At 40.3% G+C, this 21,893-nt stretch overlaps 1 pseudogene; it reads right to left on the bottom strand.

Annotated features, from left to right (window-relative positions):
• Window positions 1–12,972: 12,972 nt before the first annotated feature.
• Window positions 12,973–21,562, bottom strand: LOC149227459 (callose synthase 10 pseudogene; annotated as a pseudogene).
• Between the last annotated feature and the right edge of the window lie 331 nt (window positions 21,563–21,893).

The raw sequence follows: 21,893 nt of genomic DNA, 5'->3' as shown, positions 1-21,893 counted from the left end.
TTTGGGCTAGAGGGATCGCCTCTGTCCGCAGAGGGGATTTACCTCTCCAACAATTTGGCGACTCCACTGGGGAGCTATTTGTTGTTTGATTCATAAACCTTGGACGGAGCCTGAAGTACGGTCAGGCAGCCTTCGAAACGCTATTTCTTTGCATTAGCGAAGTAGATCAATGCCACTTCAGTCAATCTCCGGTTTGGTTTATGAACCGAACAGGTTGGATTTTGTCTTGCATTTTGGTTTTCTCTTGCTTTCTTGCGTAAATGAGCTTTCTGGGTTAGTTTTAAAGTTGTTTCTTGCTGTTTGATCTGTCTGAATACTGTCGAACAGACCCTGAACTGCTTGATTTATTTTTTAAGCCAGTAAACTTTATTAGCGCATTTTTCTACCTGACAGTCGCGCCAGTTGGCGCAGGTTGCACAAAAGCAACTCGCGCTAATTCCTTAATAGCGCGAGTTACAGGCTGACAGTCGCGCCAGTCCTGTGAACTTTGCCAGTTTGTTTGTTGGAAGCTTTTTAAACTCAGATTTCTGTATTTTTACATCCTTTTCAGCTACTGGAGTGTGTTAGAACTCTAGTTGACTGGTTTTTTACCATTATCCTTCGGGTGTTTGCCTTTTTCCATCGATCTTATATCCCAGCCCTAGAGAATCTAGTGGCTTGGTACATCGAGCCTTCCCTGGGAGTTTTGGTTCTTTGATTGTCCAGTCAACTCTTTGGTTGTTTTCTGCACTTGTCTAGTGGTTGACAAAACCTTTTATTGTGTGCTTCGAGCAATCTACTTATTGATCGTTTTGATTTCACTTGACTTCGTTTTGGGCTTAGATCACATAGTTCATTGAGGTCTTTGTGAGGTTTTTGACAGATTGTCTTGTTGTTTCAGACTTGGTTCTACTTGCATTGAGTGAAATTTGTCTGTTTACTTTTGTTATCATCTCTCGAAATTTGTTTAAATGCATTATGCCATTTAAAAAAAAAACAAATGATCTTTTTTGCATTACATTAGCTAGCATTCTTCATTGTTATTGGCAATTAGTCACTTTTTAAGAAAAGAAAAAAAAAGTTCCATTTATTGCTATTAGCTGCATTAGGATCTTTGTTGATTGTTTGGTGATCATTTTGTTTGTTTAAAAATCTCAACTCTTCTGTAGTTAGCATTCATTGAACGGAATGATATATTTTGGCATATAGTTTGCATTTAGGAAATTCTGAGATCACATACGGTAGGACCTAAAAACTGAAATCTAATTGAAGATCAACTGTAAAATGAACTGAATGAATCTAACAACGCATTGGAACTTAACGCATACATTCTAGAGGTCTAGGCTAGAGACGTGTTCTGGCGTCGTTAAACCTAGTCACTGTTGTTTCACATTATGGTTGGGTGATTCCTCCTTTTGTGACTCGATAGTGGTCTAGCACGGATTTGTGCTCCCACGTACCATCGAGTATATGTGGAGACCTCACTAGGTTATCATCCTTTATCCACAGGAAGCCGTGTCTGCCGCCTTACAAGCCGTAATGCACTGAACACAGCATTCGGGAAGATTGACTGCCGTACGGGAAGTCCTTGGTTTTCATCTGATTGCCAAAGTGTATAAGCAGTTTTACGGATTGTTTGGTAAACCTTTTGCCTAGTTCTCCAGAGTAGTCACTTTTGACCCTTTTCAGACTCCCTAAAAGAAAAGGTTCACCTGAGCACTTGTCACTTCGGGCTCATTAAACATTCGAAGGCGACTAGAGTCATCTTTTTGTCCTTTTCTCGACTCTTAAAAATGAAAAGGTCAAGTTATGTCCTCGCGTCTTAAAATTTATTCGGCCACAATTCACATTTACCCGGTTAGATCTTGTTTGCGTTAGCTTGAGTAGGGTTCTTCCTCGTTTTCAATGGCAACCTTCCCCGAGTCTACCGGCCAAGGTATTCCCCCGGATGGAAACCCTATTCCATTTCCTTCTTTTGGAAATGCCGGTGCTCCGTATATGGCAACTTTGTCTTTGCCTGGGTTAACCATCGGTTTGCCCATATGGTTGTTTTCAACCTCGGTGGTCCCGAGTGTGATGACTCCTGTTCCATCGTCCCCTCCACCCGAACAACATCATGTTGATTCCAAGGTGGACCTCTCCCCTTCTTCGCCTGTTTCTGCGTCCTCATCTTCTACTTCGCCTGGCGAAATTCTAGATTCAAGTAACCAGGTGGCTAAGAAGAAGAAGAAGAAGACTCCTAAGCGAGAGGTTAAAAGTACAACTCAAGTTGAGCCACCTTCTCCTCCTCCGCGGAAGGTCAAATTTCCTTGTAGGTTGTGCAAGGAGGACCATCTTCTTCGTGATTGTCCTAGCATTCCCAAGGTCTTAGAAGTATGGTCTCGTGATCCGGCCCGCCCCTCATCGTCCTCTGAAGCTCACGGCGATGCTACTCTATCAACTAGAAATGGTAAGGGAAAAGGGAAGATTCGAATCCCTTGTAGACTTTGTGAAGGCAATCATCCCCTTCACCTTTGTCTGCTCATGGATAAAGCCTCTGTTGTATTGGAAAGTCTCACAGCTCCTTCACCCCAACTACCCATTGGCTATCAACGTCGCTCTGCAGCCGCAGATCGTTCCCCTGCTGACAAAGAGATCGACCAAGATTCCTCTCTTGTCCAGCCTCCTCTTCCTGAACATGGCTCTGCCAAGCCTGTTCCAGACCAACCATTGGTCAGAAAGAGTGTCGACTCGAGTCCACCACCCGACCACTCTGTTTCGGAAGAGCATAATTCCCATGTTCTTCTCGTTTCCTTAGATTCTCCTGAATCCGGAAATGACTCTCCTCTCCCAGCTGCTCCTGAGAGTCCTGCTTTGGTCCCTTTAGAGCAGGGGGGCAATCATACGATTCCTCCACCAAGTAGTTCAGTCGTTTCCTTTGACTGGAGTCATTTGGCCACCTCCCGCCTTCCATCCCATGTGCCTTTCTAGGTCACGGTACACGCCTATGATAAGGCGATACCTGGCACTGTTTTGGATGAGGGTGCATCTGTCAGTCTTATGCCTGCCACTACTTGGCAAGCTTTGGGTTCCCCACAGCTTGTGCCCGTCGCGGCGAATCTGACGGCTTTTGACGGAGAAACTAGTCAACCATTAGGGATCCTTCCAAAGTTCCCTATTACTTTGGGAGGAAAAACCGTCTATATAGACTTATCGGTTACCCAAGGTGCTTTAGATTTCAGTCTTCTCCTTGGCTGTGACTATGTATATGCCATGGGGGCCCTTGTCTCTTCACTTTTCCATGTGGTTTGCTTTCCACACGATGGAATAATTGTGACTATTGATCAATTATCGTTCGTTCGTCCCCGGGTGCCTCCTGCGCAGTTGTCATCCCCTCTTGGTTTTCATTCACCAGTTGCATCTGCCCCACCACAGATCAACTACGTGGCCACCTATCCCGTGCCTATATCCAACGATGCCGCCATTGTGCACAGTGTCCTGGGGGCATTCGATCCTGACTTCCGAGATGTTGTCCTTCCACCGGGAGTGGCACTCTTGGAAACCCCGACTTCCTGTTCATTATGATGAAGTTCGGTCGGAGCACAGTTCATTTTCCTATGTCAAGCTCCTTAAAAAATGAAACTAGACTTGGTCGGAGCATAGTTCGTTTTCTTGTGTCAAGTTCCTTAAAAAATGAAACTAGGTGTCCGAGGATAGTTTTGATTTGTGGCGACCTCGTTAAAAAATAAAACAAGGGTTATGAGGATAGTTCTTTTACTGCGTCAACCTCATTAAAAAATGAAACAACTCCTTTCCAAATCAAGTCTTTGATTAAGATCTCGTAAAATACAAGTCGAGTCTTTCATAGATCTTGAGAGTGAACCTTCATTCCATCCACTTTGTTGAATGCAATCAAGCTTGGGGGGCATGTACCTCATTCTGCGTTATTATGCTGGGGGCATGCGAACTTATAACAAGCATAGTGTTTTGTTTCAAGCTTGTGTAAACATGAAACCGAATCCAAGCAGAGTTCTCCATGGTTCAAGCTTGTGTAAAAATGAACCCATACTCGATTTACATCCTATGATTGTCGTTTATCTGCTAAATTCTGTTAGATGAGCCTTGGTTGCTTCATTCCATCACCACCATCTCTTTGGCCGATCATATGCTTTCACTTGGTTGTTTATCCTTTCCTGAGGAACCGCATCGATGAGTGGTTTTATTAGCCAGCCTCTTGACCATTACATGTTTTGAGCAGTTCCACCATTACCGGAACCAGTTGCTACCCTTTATACCACTCGTTCCTCTAGGACGAGTCTCCTTTAAGCTCTTTTCTAACTCGTAAAATATGAAAAGATTGCCAAGTATTTTTCCCTTTTTTACTCGTTAAAGAGAATAAAAATGGAGTCATCTTTCAGCTCTTTTCTGACTCGCTAAACATGAAAAGATCGTCGAGTTATCCCTCTTGACTCGTCAAACGTAAATAAGAGGCGGTCATCTTTAAACTCTTTTCCGACCGTGTGAAAACGAAAAGATCGTCGGATCCTTGTCGTTTCAAGCTCGTTAATGGTTATGAAACGACGTGATTTCGGTCGCTTTTCTACTTTTTCAAGTCGAAATCACTATTTATGAAAAGTACTCCTCGATCGTAATGGTCGGGCGATTCTTTCGAGCATTGTTTTATACTTTTTCGGGCTCGAGAGACACAACTTTACGAAAAAGGACACCCTTGGAGTTTCCTTTTCTGCTGTCTTTTCAAACTTTCTAAACATGAAAAGACGCCGAGTTCTTCCTTTGTCAGACTCGTTAAAACCTGATGACATCGGATTCTGTCAAAATGACGCACCACAAGCATATGCTATCCCCATCAAGCTTGTTAAAAATAATTGGGGTACTCACCAGAAATGGCGGGGGAAAATGGAACCATAATTATTGTCGTGTCGGCAGTATGTCGCTCTTGAACATGGCACTTGTATGCTTTTGTGTCTGGGTGGGGATATCTCATCTCATTTTTCACTTGCCTCCGTGTATTTGGATAATCCTGTTTGACCTCTCATCTGCTCATTGCCTCGTCACCATGACCTCTGATCCATTGATGTCAAATACTGCCAATTCCACTATCGTGCCGCCGATATGTTCAAGAGAAGTTGACCTCTACAGAAAAACAACCTCCCTCTGATAGCTCACATAATCCTGATTCACAACATTATCTCTCTGTCTCGTGTCGATGATGTGGGAAACATCATGGCCCACCTTCGATCAAGGTCACTTCCTGTCGACTTCAGCTCATTATCCAGGAAGCTGATCTAGAGGCTCCCTTCCGGTGCCTTGGAGCCTGCATGCCTCAATGGCAGGTTCTTCGTGTTCGACGTGAGGTTTTCATCATTGGCCTCTGATCGAATGATTCTACAGGTGTTCGACGCCAGATCACTAATTCGCACGCCGTAGATTGTACCTATAGTACCTTGAGGGCCATTGTCATTATTGGTGGTACCTCTCGCGTCTGTTAACAGTTTTCATTATTGACTGGTAATCAGACGATGTTCATGCATGTTCGACTTCAGCTCATATATTCGCATGCTTGAACTTGTACTTTTGTTCGGGTCGAGATGGAGCGCAAGACCCTAGATTTTGTCTGTTGTAATCCAGGCGTGATTCTTGTTACATGACTCATTCACTGGATGGCTACGACCATATCTGAGTCTATTCATTTATCTTAACCAGATGGCTGCGCCCATACTATGGATCTAAATTTTTATGTACTCTCTTATGGATGGCTGCGACCATACCACATATATCATGTACTTGAGCTATCAGTTGTATCTCTCGATGCAGATTCTCGGTGGTAGCTACATGTGTTCTTGTAAAGCAATTCACCCTCTCTCTCTCAGGCCTCATGCTTTAGGGGGCATCTGTTACACAGTAATTTGTCACCATTGGTCACCGTCCCTGTTACCCATTTCCCGTACTTTGGAGGACTCATTCCGGGACCTGTGAGCAGTGACATAACTTAAAAACACTTGCATTATGTTCCCCTAAGTATGGACTTCATGTGCCCTGAAGACACCCCCTGCAAAATATCCCTGAAAAGTGCCCTTTTTCCATTAGCGCGGGTCCACAGTGTACTACCCACGCCAATGAGGGAGATCCTCAAAAGAAGGCGCGCCCATTGGCACTCTGTCTTAGAGTAACACCCACGCCAACCGAGTTTGGAAAAGATTTTTAACAAACACGCGCCCAGATGTTTTTTCCCTTCAAGTCATGAAGTCTTTTGAGGATAAAGTTAATCTTCTAGATGTCGAGATTCATCATCTATTCCTTACATCTATCCACAATGGCTTTTTGGAGATAATGCCAATCCATAATGGGTGTCTTAATGCATTGTATCTTCCTCCCCTTCTCCATCTATAAAAGTCTATCCTCATGCATTTTACAAGGGGGTTTTTTGAGTATTGGTGATAGTGCTAGTAATGATAACGCTTGTCTTGAGTGATAGTAAGAGCCTTGGAGCATAGGGAGGTTATGCTGCCAGAAGTTTGAGCTGTGTATTCATAATCAAAGAGAGAGAAAGGTCTATTGCAAGACATATGTAGTTGCTCGCCCAGCCAGAGGAGAGATTCAACGTCAAAACCTTGGTTGTATTTTTCTCTGTTGACTATTCATTAATAAACGACTATCGTTATGGTTCCGATCTTATTGTTCATTATGATAATGTTTGATCTATGTCTTTTCTGACCGATATATAGTTGTATTTAGTGGATTTTATGCTTGTATTCGCTTCGTTCTTTGCATGTGCAGGTATCCATTCACGGAGATCGTGAGGATCGTGACCTGCCGGAGCAAGGGAACGAGAGTATCAACTCGTCTACGACACTAGCGTTGGCCTCCAGGTTGGTTCTCATAATCCACTTTCAATTTGTAACTAGGAACTTGCATGGTAGCGTTAATTGATTGTTGCTAGACCCATTTTGGGCTAGTGGGATCTCCTCTGTCCGCAGAGGGGATTTACCTCTCCAACAATCCTTTAAGGTCCTTTCCAAAGATTTTCAAGCTTTCCATGTTTACCTTTCTCTTCGTTCCTTGCATCCCATTTCAACACTATGTCTTCTATTTGAAACCTGTCTGCCTTCGCCTTTCGATCATATATCTTTTTTATTCTCTCTTGCAGCTTGAAAGTGTTCTGAAATACCTCCTCTCTAGTTCGCTGAAAATGAATCATTTGACTGATTCTCTACTGCATATGATCATCTTCGTTGCCTGTTTCTTGTAGAAGTTTGACCACCGGGACTGCAAGAGAGGTCAGAAAAACTGTGTCCACACCGTACACAAGCTCAAAAGGAGACATGCCTATAGATTTATTTTGACTTACTCTATCTGCCCAAAGTGCATTGACTAGCTTTTTGTGCCAACTTTTCTTGTTAGTTTCCAGTAGCTTTTTGATAATGTTGACAAGAGATTTATTTGAGGATTCTGCCAATCCATTGCCTTGTGGGTAATAAGCAGTTGATTGCCCCAAAGTGATTTGATATTTATGACAAAATTCAATCATTCTTTTATATTTAAAGGCTGTTGCATTATCTGTGATCAGCTTATTTGGATAGCCAAAACGAGACAAAATGTTGTTTTCAAGAAATGAGATAATTACCGAATCAGTGGCTTGCCTCGTGGGAATTGACTCAATCCATTTGGTGAAATAATCCATCGCTCTGAGGATACATTTATGCTACGCTGAAGAATAAGGATGGATCTCGCCAATGAAATCCAAACCCCACTGCTGAAATGGATCACTTACTTCAATAGGCTTGAGTGGTAAAGGCTGTAACTTCCTCTTACCTTGAAAAATCTGACATTCGTGGCAGCTTGCTACTGTTTTGCACACATCAACAAAAAGGGTTGGCCAATAATATCCCGCTCTCAAGATTTTATTGGCTGTTGACTTCCAGAAAAGATGGCCTCCGCAATCTCCCTTATGAAAGTCTTCCATAACCTGTTTTGCCTCTTCTTCAACCAAACAATTGAGCAAGACACCACCGAGATCTTTCCAATAAAGCACATTATTCATGATACAAAACTTGGCAGCCTTCAATTTCAGTGTTCTACTTTTGTTCTTAGCCATTCCAAGTGGTGATGACAGATTTTGGAGTACATAAACAATGTCCGAATACCAAGGAGAAAGAAGAAAAATTTCTGATACCTAAGCGGGCAGACTTTCTTCATTTTCCTCAGACATAGCAGCAATGAGATTGATGTCCAAGGCATGCAAATTTGACTCAACCATTAGCTTAGCCAACCCTTGTCCTTTGATGAGCTTTGTTGGTTTGATCTCCACATCATATTCCAACAAGGCAACAATCCATTTGCCTCTCCTCCCTTCTGGATCTGTTTGCACTAAGACATCCTTAACAACAGCATTAGGGACATAAGCAAGGATGTGAGAATGTAAAATATAAACTCGAAAGTCTTTCAATGCCTTTACCAAAGCAAGGGCCTGTTTTTAAATAATATTGTACTTTAGTGCTACAACCCTTATGGTTTTGCTGAAAAATACAATTGGTTTCTTTTCTGCATCAAGACCGTTGCCATAGTATGATCTGAAGCAAATGAAAACAAAATAAAATCTTGAGTATAGTCTGGGCTGATCAAAACTGGAGCTGAAGAAAGGGTCAATTTCACCAAATTGAAAGACTTAATTGCTTCCTCAGTCCATTTCACTACACTATCTTTTTTGAGCATGTTTGTGATTTCCCTTAAATGTTCTGCAAGATTAGGCACAAAGCAACATAAGAAATTCATCTTACCATTGAAGGATTGGATTTCTTTCTTACTTCTTGGAAAATCAATCTTTGGAATGGCTTCCACCCAAGCTGGATCAATATGGATGCCCTCCTTTCATATAATATGACCGAGAAGCTTACCTCCATCCATGGCGAACAGACTTTTCTTTGGATTAAGAGATATAACATACTTCCTACACCGCTGAAATACAATCTTCAAATGATAAAGGTGCTCTTCATCTGAATTACAGAAAACTGTCAAGTCATCAAGATAAACAACTAGAAAGACATCTTTTTCATTAGCAAATGTGATATCCATCACCCGCTGAAAGGTTGAACTAGCATTTTTCAATCGGAAAGGCATCTTTGCATAATGAAAAGTTCCCCACGAAGTGGTGAACGCTGTTTTGTCTCTATCATCCTCATGGACCAAAATTTGGTTATAACCCAAATACCCATCAAGTAGCGATATGCGGGAATCCCCAACTACCCTTTGAAGTATGTGATCCATCTTAGGCAATGGATAGTTGTCTTTCAAAGATACTTTATTCAAATTTCTAAAATCAATACATAGTCGAATCTCACCTATTTTCTTGAGTACGGGCACCAAGTTAGAAATCCAATCATAAAATCTTATGAGAACAATGATACCTACTTTGTACAACCGATTGACTTCCTTCTCAATTGAGGGCAACAGCTTTGGATTTATTCTTCTTAGCTTTTGACGAAAAGGTTTTTGATTTGGCTTGATCGGGATGATATGTTGAATGATGCTTGTGTCATATGACTTCAAATTTGAATAATCCCAAGAAAATACATCAGTAAAAGAAGATAGTAAACTGATATACTTCGCTTTTACCTGTGGAGGCAACGCCTTTGATAATTTCACCATTTTAGGATTTTCAGCTGATCCAATGTTCACATCCTCAACTCCTTTCTCGGTTGCCAGCAAGCTCGGTTTTCAAGCCACATCATCCTGATCAAACAGCTCCTCTAAAGGTATTAGACCTTTAGGAATGATGTTGTCTTTCAGCTGCAACACTTCCATCTGATTGACTTCTATACCCGCCTCACCATCATCATAATCTACATCAATAGAAGTGTCTTTGAATTTACCTTCATTTTGCATAAATTCATCGATCTCATCATCATCTTGAAACACTTGCCAATACCTTTGGTTGTCAGGGACGACGAGGCAATGCTTCATGTGAATCTCAAGCTTCTTGTTTGAATTCATCGGAATTTTCAAATTACTTGCTGCTGTTGCAAGTGAATCTGCAATGACATTCTGAACACGAGGGACACATGTCAAAGTATAATATGAAAATACTCTCAAAATATCGAGTACCGCATTATGGTAGGCCCTCATTCGAGGATGTTTAGCTTAGTATTCCCATTTCACTTTCTTGATAACTAATTCAGAGTCACCATACACTAAAATCCTTTTGGCATTCAATTTTTTAAGAATTTTCAAACCAACAATTAAAACCTCATATTCAACCTCATTATTTGAACATTCAAAAGCTAGTTTATAAGACCAGACCCTTACATTGCTTGGCACTTTGTTTGGGGCGATAACAGGGCTGCGTATCCAAATGCCAATTCCAGCACCTTCCCTTCCTACCGCGCCATCAAAATCCATGCTCCATAAGCCTGTTTCATCCTCTTCCAAATGTTGAAATTCTATTTGTTCCATTTCTCCTCCTTGCTATCCATCAATATGTTGTTGCTATCGGAAGGCTGATTGCTCAGCAGTACTATCAAGTCTTTGTCTTTCTTGCTTTAAGACCTCTCTGAAATTTTCAGTGATCTCGGGAATGTCTTCTACTTCAACTACTTGGCTATTTACATCATTAAAGCTATATGAATACAAAATAAATGATTCCAAATCAGTATGTTCATAGTTGATTGGATGATTTACCAGTTTCTCCTTGCTAGTGATCATGTACTTCATCTTTTGTTCCTGGTATAGTTTCCTCATCTGGCCAAACACGGGAATGGTAGCATAGGAGAAATCAAGTTGCATTGTCCCTTTAATCTTTTCGCCCCAAGATATAGAAAGGAGCATGCCAAATCTAGGAGGTATATCCGCCACAACCACATCCATCAAAACATTTTTAGTCGGAATCTGATCCAAACTGACCACCAAATCTTTGATAAGACCAATGCACCTTACTCTACCAGAATCAAAAGAGTAAAGGTCATGATATTTCCTAGTGATATCCAAACCCAATTTATCCATGATGGCCTTAGGCATGAGATTATGAGAGGCTACAGAATCAAACATAGCATTGTGTAACACATAGTCATGCACCCTGAGACTATTGTAAAAAGGAGCTACATCACTATCTTGAGACTGACCTTCTAATGTGGGACCAAAAATCAATTCAAGTCTATCATCTTCTACGTTCACCATATCAGATGATGGATCCAAATTCAAAATCTTAGACACCTGACCTTTGTAGTTGTTGTTCTTCATCAAATCAGTTAAAGGAATAGATATTTTTAACTTAGCAATTTCATTTTCTAAGTTAAAAATTGAAACTTTCTCTACCTCTTTCACCGAAACCTCTTTCTTTTCAGTTTTATCCTTTGACACACTAGGCTGATTGGATCTTTCATTTGTTGATGGCGTTTTGTTGGTGGTAGGATCAGCTATCTCTTTTCCCTTTTTCTGCACAATGGGAGGATCATTCTTTGGCGCTGCTATCTCCTTCCTTTTCTGAATTGGATTTATGGGCACCTCTCTACTTCTGAGTGAATATTGTCGCTGCTGGGCTAACAAAGCATTCATGTATCCTCTTTGATATTCATCGGACTCCTCCTCAAGAACTATTTCATTTGCCAAGATGAAATTTTCATCCATTTGTACAGCTGAATTTTCGGAATACTCCTCACCTTCAGTAATAAAAATTGGCATATCATCGGGTGTAAAGAAATGGTTATCTTCTCCAATTACATTCTCCTCATCATCTGATTCCAGGTCATGTACAAAATTCTCCTGTAAGGGTGTCTTTACCTCCTGCTGTGCTGTTTGGTCTTGTGCTCGCTGCTCTTTTTGCTTGATTCTAAATTGTGGTTGCTGCTGACCATGGAAGTTGGGATTTCTAACTTGTGGTTTAGACTTGTAAATTTTCAATCTGTCAAACATCTTCTCCATCTTCCTGAGCACTTGATTTGAAGTGGAAACCTCTTCCTTTATTGTTACCTTCTTTTCAGCCTTTGTTTTAACTTTCTTGGCAAGGAGATTAGCTTCAACGCTGGCTGCAATTTTCTGCATGTCTTCCAAAGTAGCCAGATCTCTTTCTCTTAATTGATAGGCCATATCAGGATCGAAACCATCCAGAAACTTAATCAAAGCCAGACCCATAGGTGGCTTTATATGATCAGGAATTCCATTGTAAACTGAATTGAACCTAATACAATAATCTTGAACAGACTCACCAACATTCCTCTTGAGGTTCTCATATTCGGAAAGGATCTGAAGAGGATTTTTCTTCACTTCCCAATGATATAAGAATTGTCTCTGCAGATTAGCGAATGTAGTGATACTTGCAGCCAGAAAATCTCTAAACCATTTCCTCACTTCACCACCAAAGGTTTCTACAAACAGTCTCATTGTCACATTTTCTGCATCAATCTTGTTATCTCAAAATCAGGCCCTGGAAGGCTGCTGACCAGGAAGACTTCAAGTAACTATTTCAGACCTACTTTAGGTTGAGGCTTAGCTCCTTAGCCTGAGAGGGCTCTCTCATAGGGTTATTGATTTTGATTAAGAATAAGATGGCTAACTCTTGTGAAATAATAGTGATAAAAATGAATGTTGGAAATACATTAAACAAGTTTCCATTGGGCCTATGGAGTCAATAACACCTCAGTAAACAATGATACTGCCTTTACATAGAAGTCAGGGCATTTAGCATTTGGATGTTCAGAACACAACTCATATAAAACCACAGTTCATAAATGCATACAAGAAATCAGAGCACAATCAGTGAATTCTGAGTGATTACACATCTATGCAACTGTAAAAGACATTAAGGAAAGAATAAAATCACACATTCTGAACATGGAAATCCTTCATGAATCTTGAGAAGAAAAGCAGCCAAATTATATTACTGAAACTCTGTCTTTACATAAGCCAAAACAGTCCTCTGTTATAAAATTTCCAACCGGAGAAACCCTTTCTGTAGTTTGTCTTCTATAGCTGTAGCACCCACAAGAATCAGATCCTTTTCAATCAAATCAGACGCAACTTCCAGTAATGCTTCTCTGTCTGCCCTCTATAAGAAGCCCATAAACGCAGCTCCAAAAGGTCATTTGGATTTTCCTTAAGCTCTGACACAAGTGTATGTTTATCTCGTCCGATACGCTCCAGAAAATTTTTCCATTCATCTGGAAAGATTTTTTTAAGATAAAACACTGTAGAAATTCCATCTTCATTTTCATTTTCTAATTCCGTTATACTGTACATAACAGTTTCCTTGTAATATGGCGTAAACACACTGAATGAAAGCATTTCTCGCACAGGTTTTGCTGGTGCCATTTTCATGAACAAAGAATTTGTGAAAAATTCTAATCGGCGTCTTGCCTCTAGATTCCTTGGAATATTGGCAGCAGAATCCTTGATAGTCACGAGTAAATGAAACCGCTTGATTTGTTGTCTCAGTTCTGGATCTTTGGGCCATTCCAGCTTAGAGAACAGTCGCCCTTCATTCCTTGCTTTTGCCAGGGTCTTCCAGGTGTCATAGTGCTCTCTTATATTATATGACAGAATATCATGGGTTACAACATCATAAAGATCTTGGACAGCTTTCACAGCACCCTTTGCCAAATCAGGCGTCTCATCATGTATCAAAAGTCCAGTCAGTGCAGTGACTCTTAAGAGGACAAGATGTAGCTTGCTCAGTTGAAAATCAACAAGAATAGTCGCTCTGTGTAGACTGTTTGTTATGTCAGAAAAGATCCTTTCCACCCATAATTTTCCCTCGTCATCCAGTATTGTTTTCAATACATTTTCCAAAGTGTAAAAGCATTCTACACTTTCTGTTCTTCAAGACATTTTGCAAATTAGAAACAAAGGAAGGTGGCAAGAGCCCGTTCTTCTCAGAAGGGATACTGCCAGATTGATCACAAATCGAAACCAGAATCAGAAGTTTCGGTCTTAATAGAGAATTTTCAAATTTGGTTTTGGATGGAAATCTCGATTTGAATAGTACAGGCAAGAATCAAATTTGAAGGCTACAGAACACGTGTCAAGACCGACATATAAGACCTTACACATGCTATCCCTGTAAAATTTTTGCAGAAAGTATGACAACTGGGGTGAGATGTGCTATGGATCAGCACGAATTCCCCATTTCGTAGCGCAGTTAGTGCAAAATCGGTGTTTTCCGCTACGAAATCACCTAAACCAAGGTTTCTGCGCTATGAACTTTGAAATAGGATTGGCATATGGAGCTTAGGTGCGGTGTGAGACCAGTGATGGACTACAACAGAGAATTGACCCCATTTGACATACTAACAAGACTCTTAACAAGACTTTAAAACAAAATGAAAAGACTAGGCCCAAAACTGACACCAAGCTTTTGACAAATTTAAAAAATTGATGTTCAGAATTTAAACTATTTTTTCTTGAGTGATAACAAATCTCATTAAGATCGAAGAAATTTGTCATCTTATCCACATTTTGCTGAGCTGTAACACTATGAGGAGTGCCATCAAACAGTGGAATTTTTCTTTGATAATCGGCGGGCATATCATCTAAATTTTGAGGCAGCACAAAGGGTGCAAACCGAGCAGCCATTGCTCTTGGTGGATTTGCAATCGGTCTTGGGGATGCTCGGGGAGTGGGTACAACTGGTGTATGGGGTGTATGAGGTGGGATGGTGGTGAAGAAATCTTGGATGCTTGAGGAGTAGAAGGAGTAGATGGAGGTGACACCACTGCAGATTTTTTATCAGAGATAGTAGGCTGCATGAGAATGGTGGGAATGAAAGGAGGTTCGGTGGGATTTTTTGAGCTAGATGTTATTGCAGAAGACCCAATGGTTTCAGATGCAGTCTCTAAGAAATCAATGATATTTGAAGCCACAATTGAAGTTTGGAGCTGATTCAAGATGTAATCGTCGATTGATTTATTGGCCCTTTTAGTTTCAAGATTTTTAATAAACTCTAGATTTAAAGCAGTAGAGGCGATAACACTTTCGGATTTGGTTTCAAACAAAGACAACTCAAACTGTTCGTCAAACTCAAGATCTTCAAGATAAGTATGGGGGATTTACACAGTGCATTATATTAGATATCATTTTTGGGATTCAACTGCGTTAAGTAAGTCATTCAAACGTATGACCATTTCCATGAGAGGTAGTCGTAACTTGACTAATTTCTCATGATTTTTGAATAGTTCACTTAGCACTCATTGCATCAGGTGATGCTCACAGGGGTGAAGAAGTGGGATTGAAACTAGTGAAATGTGGAGAACGAATCACATAGCATCAATCATCACTTCCGGGGCTTGCGCCCGGTAACCAGGACTTCCCAGGAGGTCACCCATCCCAGAACTCCTCTGGCTCAAGCGCGCTTAACTGTGGAGTTTTTCCCCACAATCAAAAACAATAGGACATGAATGAGATTTGAACACGAGAATCATAGAACTTTCTTGGCGAAGGATTCTCAGAATAAGATTGGGATTTTCATACACATGAGGAGGATCAGGATCCAGATATGCTTTGGTATATCTTCTGGAAGCCATTGTGCTATTATTTCCAAGAAACCAAATGGAAATTCGCAACTTGTTCAACCTATCAAATCATAAACTTATCATCCAAAAGCTTAGAATTATGAGATGTACTGGAGCGATTTGTAGGTTAGATACTCCGTTTATAAGACTAGACTGGAGATTGACTGAAGTAGCTTTTATCTACTTGCGCTAATGCAAAGCAAAAGCATTTCGAAGGCTACCTGGCTAATCTTCAGGCTCCGTCTATAGTTTATAAAATGAATAACACTAACAAACAAACAATTTCTTCCCCAGTATGGTCACCTCTATGTTAGTGCCTAAATCTACCTCAGGCTGAGAAAGGTAGGATCTAGGACAACATCAAACCACGCTTAATCTGGTAGCTAGCCCTACCAGGTCAGGAGAGGGCTCTCTCCTGGTCAATCTCAACAAAAATATGATCAACGAGGGCTTGAGATGATTGATATAGACACTGATCTTAGGCTAGATATGTGTGCAAAAGAGTTTTATTGAATAAAATGATGTTTTTTTTGGCTCAAACGGAAAAGAAGATTTTGGGTGCGGGGAATGAGGCTCAGTTTTGCAGAGATCTCAATGCGGCAAGGTAGGCAACTGATTTGGCACTTTAAATTGAATGAGATGGAGATATTAGATAGGTGAGGAGTCAAAGAGGGCAAGAAAGCTCAGGGATCCTCTTCAAACAATTGAAAACATCAAATGCTAAAGCAAACCCTAGGTAGAGAACTGCATTTTCAATGGATTCTACCTTTTCCCTTGTTTGTTTTAGTTAAGAAGAAACAAGATAGATAATGGCATACATAACACATAATTAAATTCACAATTAGAAAGCAGTGTACCAAGACAAAATACCACATGAATCCCAAAGAGTGCTGCAAACCCTGGTCTCAATTCCTTAGCCAAAATGCTGATATGAGTATACAATGAAGCTCCTTGCTTTCTCAAAAGTAGAACAATGCTAATGACTGAAAGATCACAAGATATAGACAAACCATAACTCATCCTAGCCTCTAGGGTTGAGCTCACAATTTTAGGAGTTGTTCCAACTAATTCTAAACTGAGAACTATAAATCAGGCAGTGGAACAACTTGCCTCTAGAAACTAGGGAACTGATTCATTCAGTTTCAAACAACTTTTTGATAGATGAATATACCTCCATAAGTGAAAATCAAACATAATTACATCAAGATCCATCAATTTACAATAAATTACATCACAAGTTTAACATTGACAAGGATAAAAAGTCAAACTGTCAAAAGCTAGGCGAAAAATAGAGTTTTCTTGGTCAAACTGAGCAAAATTTACTCAATGCGTCGCGCTGATTTCCATGCGTTGTGCCTGTTTGTAGCCACTTTTGGAGGCCTTTCTGGTGTCCAAATTTGCTCCAAGTGTGCTTTTTGGAAAGGTATATCTGTCTACTTTCCAAACCATGTGAAATTTTTGAATTTGGCTTCCATTTGCCCCTCCAAAATTCAGTTCTCCCAACGCTGCTTCCTGTGTGTCAAAATAGAGACAGTAAGGTCATTTTTTGAGTGTTTTTGACCTTTTTGAGGGCTCAAAATCTGTCAAAATTTCTTGGACGTTGGTAGGAAAACATATTTTTCCATGCCAAATCCAGAAATGTTGAGTTTTTGTCAATTGGAGGCTTCCATCAAAAGTGAGCGCCAGGTGGCACGGCGCATAGGGCAGAAAATTCTGTTTTTTGAGCCAAAAATTCCAAAAATGTAAAAAGTGCCCCAAATTTTTTGAAATTTGGGTTGAGTCTTCTCCATCAAGTTCTTTTTTGGGCCAAGGAAGCCTCAGCCAATATTTGAAGTTTATCTTGCGCTTTTTGCCTCCTCGATCTCTTCTTCAATTTTGCTTTTAAGCTCTTGATTCTAGCTTGGCACACCATATTCCTTGACAAATAATGATATGCCATGTTTCTCAACATATTATTATCATTGATGGCTTTCTCTAACCTCCTCTCCAAGTGTATATGAGCTCTTTCAAGCCATGATTCTCGATCGGCATTGATTTCTTGCTCAAGTGATGTGAGCTTCACCTTCCTTCTTTTTGCAACTTGGCGGTTTTCTCGTATGTTTTGCAACTCCATAATCACTTGTTAATCCTCAAGCTGCTTGTTTCTTTTCTCCAGGTACTTTATTGTGTCATTTGCTAATACCATTCAGCGGTTTATCGGACAGAGTATATCCGGTTTGTGGTTTTTTGGGTTAAGGCTCTGATTCCTTTCAGCATGCGACACATGGAAGTGTTAGGTGAGAGAATACTGCCTTATTCTTCGAGCTTTTTGTTTACCCGATATCCACGTAGACCATTGGATCTGTGTAAAGGGATCAATGGTGTAGATTGATCGTGCATGTTTGTTCAGCGTTGGCGTTTTTCGGGCGGGATTTTTACGGTTTGTGGTTTTTCAGGACAAGGCTCCGATTCCATTCCGAGGGTGACACATTGCTTCGTCAGGTGAGAGAAAAACCACCCTCATCAGGTGGTTATTCTCAGTGCTTTTTATCCACCCGATATCTGCGTAGACCGTTGGATTCAGGTTGGGGGATCAATGGTTTGGATTGATCGTGCAAGTTCGTTCGGCGATATGGATCTGAATTAAGTTTTATAGCTAGCCTAATGTTTTCTTCGGGTCTGTGCTTGACAGTTTTTTGGGCGGGGCCCATTTGACTTGATCGGCCGGCGGTACTTCATGCTTACTATAGTTTTTACATTAAAACTTTGATGGTTGTTGGTAGGCCATTTTGACAAATTTGTATTCTGTTTTCTGCTCTCTTTTGTCCAAGAGTGCTCATTTGTAATTCCCAGTTTCCCTAACCAGCTGCCTGACTCTCAGAGCTGGGGCAGTGACATGTAAATTATGTATCATTGGCTAGATTAATAGAAGGTCCTACTCTTACTTGATCAAAAAAAGAAATAAAACTTTAATACATTACACATAATACCTGGACTAAAAATAACATTTAATCATTGCATTGATTGACCGTATTGAATATTGAACATGCACCCATCAAATATTTAAGACAAATTAGAGTTTCAGAGAGAATTTTCAATTGAAAGGTATGCCCTGCTAAAGAGATTTTATTTACGTATATTTTCCCTTGTAATTCATTAATGACATTTTTTTCTAGAGAAATAATCATTTCCTTGTATTCTTTTAGCTCTACAAGAATTTTTTCCTTTGCAGGCCTATTATGTTATATTTACCTTTTTTCATTTCAATTTAAGAGTTTCTTAACAATTTTAAGTGCATTGTCTTATTTGAGATTTGAATAAATGGCTTTTGGTTGTTGCATTCAAGAATGCCTAAGAGGGTTCACTATTACCAACAATATTTTAGTTTCTCATTTTTTTTTGGCTTACATTTATCAAATTTTATTTCAGTTAGGGGTTTTGGGATTTTCAATTGTCTCTATTTCTAGGTTGTTATTGACATTCTTATATGTTTTATGTAGCATAAATTTCGTTATCTCTTAGCTCTTAGGGTTTCTCCGTTAGCCTTTATCATATCTCGTGACTCTTTTTCTAATGCATTTTTTTTGTTAAAAAGACTTATCTTACCTTTTTTAAGGTTTTCCATTCCTTGAAGTTGTTTGGGATTGCCTGTATTTGAGTCATTAATATTAAATATCATGTAGGGTAGAGAGGGGATTTTCATTTTCCAGTGGAACTTTATACTATCAATTTCCTTATCTTGTGAATTATCTAAGCCTTTATATGATGTCTTTATTGTTCCTACTAGTGTGTGCTTTGACAACTATATTGTGATATGATGGTTTTTAGGTATATTCAAGTGGTGGATAGGGTTGTAGGAGCAGAGAAATCTATTCAATTGCCATGATTCTGAAGTGAGTTTCCCAATATCATAGTTATATGGAGGGATAACATCGTGTCTACGGTTTTATTGTTAGATATGTTGATTTATGAAGGTTTTATTGGGATTTTGCTGATGATTTCCCTTATTTTTTCTAAATAATTTATGCGGTGCGTTTTTTGGCCTATTTTCATGCACTTTAAGATACTATATTCCAAAATTTGTACTAGATATTTTCATTTTCTTTTCAGGAAATGACTTTGGTTTCCTACATTGCCATTGTTGTCTGATATGCCTTTTTTGAGTTCTATCAACTAATTTTTCATTTTTGGAAATTCAAAGAGCCTTTTTCCTTTCTTCCATTATTTTTATCATTTTTATATACAAATGATGTTGTGTTCTCCTAGATACCCTATTTGTCTAATACTTTTTCTCCTGCATTATCTCTTTCCAATATTTGTACTACAAATATATTCTACTTCAGTGGTTCAAAGATCTACCCCATAAAGGGTATCAAGTTTATCAAACTCGATTATTAGGTTGGTAGATATTATGAACCTTTGCATGTGGTTATGTTAAGATTCGAGATTGTATCGGTTAGAAAATGTTAGATGTATATATTAAGTGATTAGAGGTTGTTTGCAAATTGCGTATAGTGGATTAGGTATGCTTTGAGAACTATGTTGGTTTTCACATTTGCATAAGTTGGTGATGGGTATTGGACATGTTGCCTTTGTATATGTTAGCCTCCTATCGCAATAGGTGTTCATATTTCATGATTGACAGTTGAAAGTGCCAAATATGCAATCTTTTCATGCTGCAAGGTTCCATATTTCCAGAAAGAGGCCAAAGAAGAGGCCATGAAAGTGTGCCAGTCTAAATGCCACTGTTGTATTCCAAATTTTGATGAGTTAATCCATTTTGATGAGTTTTTCAGTTAAGGGAAGTCCAAACAGCTTAATCTTGGCTTCCCTAGGTTTCAATTTTTTGTTGTAGAATATAGAGAATGAATATCTGACCAAACAGCTTAATCTTGGCAGATTTGTAGATAGGTAGAGAAACAAGGGTGCTCAACAGCTTAATCTGAGCCCCTGGATGATATAAGGGTACATTTAGATAGGAGGGAAGTCAAAAGAAAAAAAGGATAATCAGGGTCTGCAAGTCCAAGTGCACCCATGCAAAAAGAAGAAAAAATGCTAGGTAAGTAGGCTGGGTAAGTAGTTTTGTGGTTGCAGAATCAAGCTATGTGATCCATTTCATGTTTTTTTGTTATTTCTATTCATATCACAAGTATAAGACAATTTCCCTTTGGAGGAGCTCAAGCGAGGCATGTCTAATTCCCCTTTCTTCTAAATCTCCAAATCACTCACTAACATCCCCTTGAGGACCTTGAGATCTGCCCAACCAGTCCTGTTATCACTTCATTTTTGTAAAATACCAAGTCAAGCTTTGACTTTCTTCAGTGAAAAGAAGCCACATTTCTTGTGTAAAAATCATGTCTCCACAGTCCATTCACTTCCTATGTCTAAGTTTCAGCTCACAAACTTAGCCTCTCCCCTACGCTTCACCTCACAAATTCATATTAACTCCTAACTCTACTATCTAGCTCCCTAGATCATCTCCTTATCCCCTATTACACAAAAAACTATATAAAACCCCAAAAATATTACATATCCCACCCTATAGCACTATAGTTATCTACATACAGTTCTGGGATATAATTGTCCACCTGGGACTATCATGAACCCATCCGCGTCATAACTCTGGGATTGGTCTAAACCTCTGGTTAGGCTAATAGCGTATATCTACCCCTCTACCCATCAAAACCTTATAACTCTGCTCTTCCGCGCTCATTTTCCCAATGTTTGGGGTTTGAATTTTCCAAATAAATATTAAATTATTATTCTCCCATGGCACATAAGCCCCCAACTCCGCATTAACCTAACGTTTTCCAACCCCCGTGGCGCATTTTGTTTAAATAAAGCGGGCGGGTCCTGTCCCTAACCCCCCGTCACCTTCCTGTGCCGCTAACCGTCCGATTTCGTGTGCCTGAGATCAACGATGGGCGGTTATTCCTGCGCCCCGATCTGCTGGAGGTTAATGTTTGGGGGATGGGCGGTTTCCCTGCCGTACCCCCGCCACATGTCAACCTACCGGTGTGTTCGGAGACCCCTCCCCCAATACCACATACGCGGAAAAGCGGTGCGGGAGAAAACCGGATACCGCCTCCGCCGAATGACGACAACACCATGTCTTCGTGACGTCATCAACCTGCGTCGGCCTCCTGCCACCGTGTCTTGTGCCACGTCGCTGCTGCCGTACTGCCACGTCGTGGCTGCCATACTGCCATGTTGCTGCCACTGTACTAACACGTCATCACCCCACCGTACTGCCACGTCACCCTGCTGACGTCACCCTGCCACGTCACCGCCGTACTGGGACCCCCGCTGACGTCATGCTGAAATCATCACCGAAAAGGGCGCGAAGCGTGAAATCTGCAGCAAGGGATGCCCAGAATGAAAAACCGAGGCATATTTTGATGCGTGATTAGCGCTAATCGCGCATCGCTAAGAAAAATAGGC

The sequence above is a fragment of the Pinus tabuliformis genome, chromosome J (assembly GCF_031772625.1).
Source record: "Pinus tabuliformis cultivar Carrire ecotype Pingquan chromosome J, CPIR1, whole genome shotgun sequence".
Taxonomy (NCBI): Eukaryota; Viridiplantae; Streptophyta; class Pinopsida; order Pinales; family Pinaceae; genus Pinus; species Pinus tabuliformis.
Note: the sequence above shows the minus strand (reverse complement) of the source record. Positions and strands in the feature narration are given on the sequence as shown.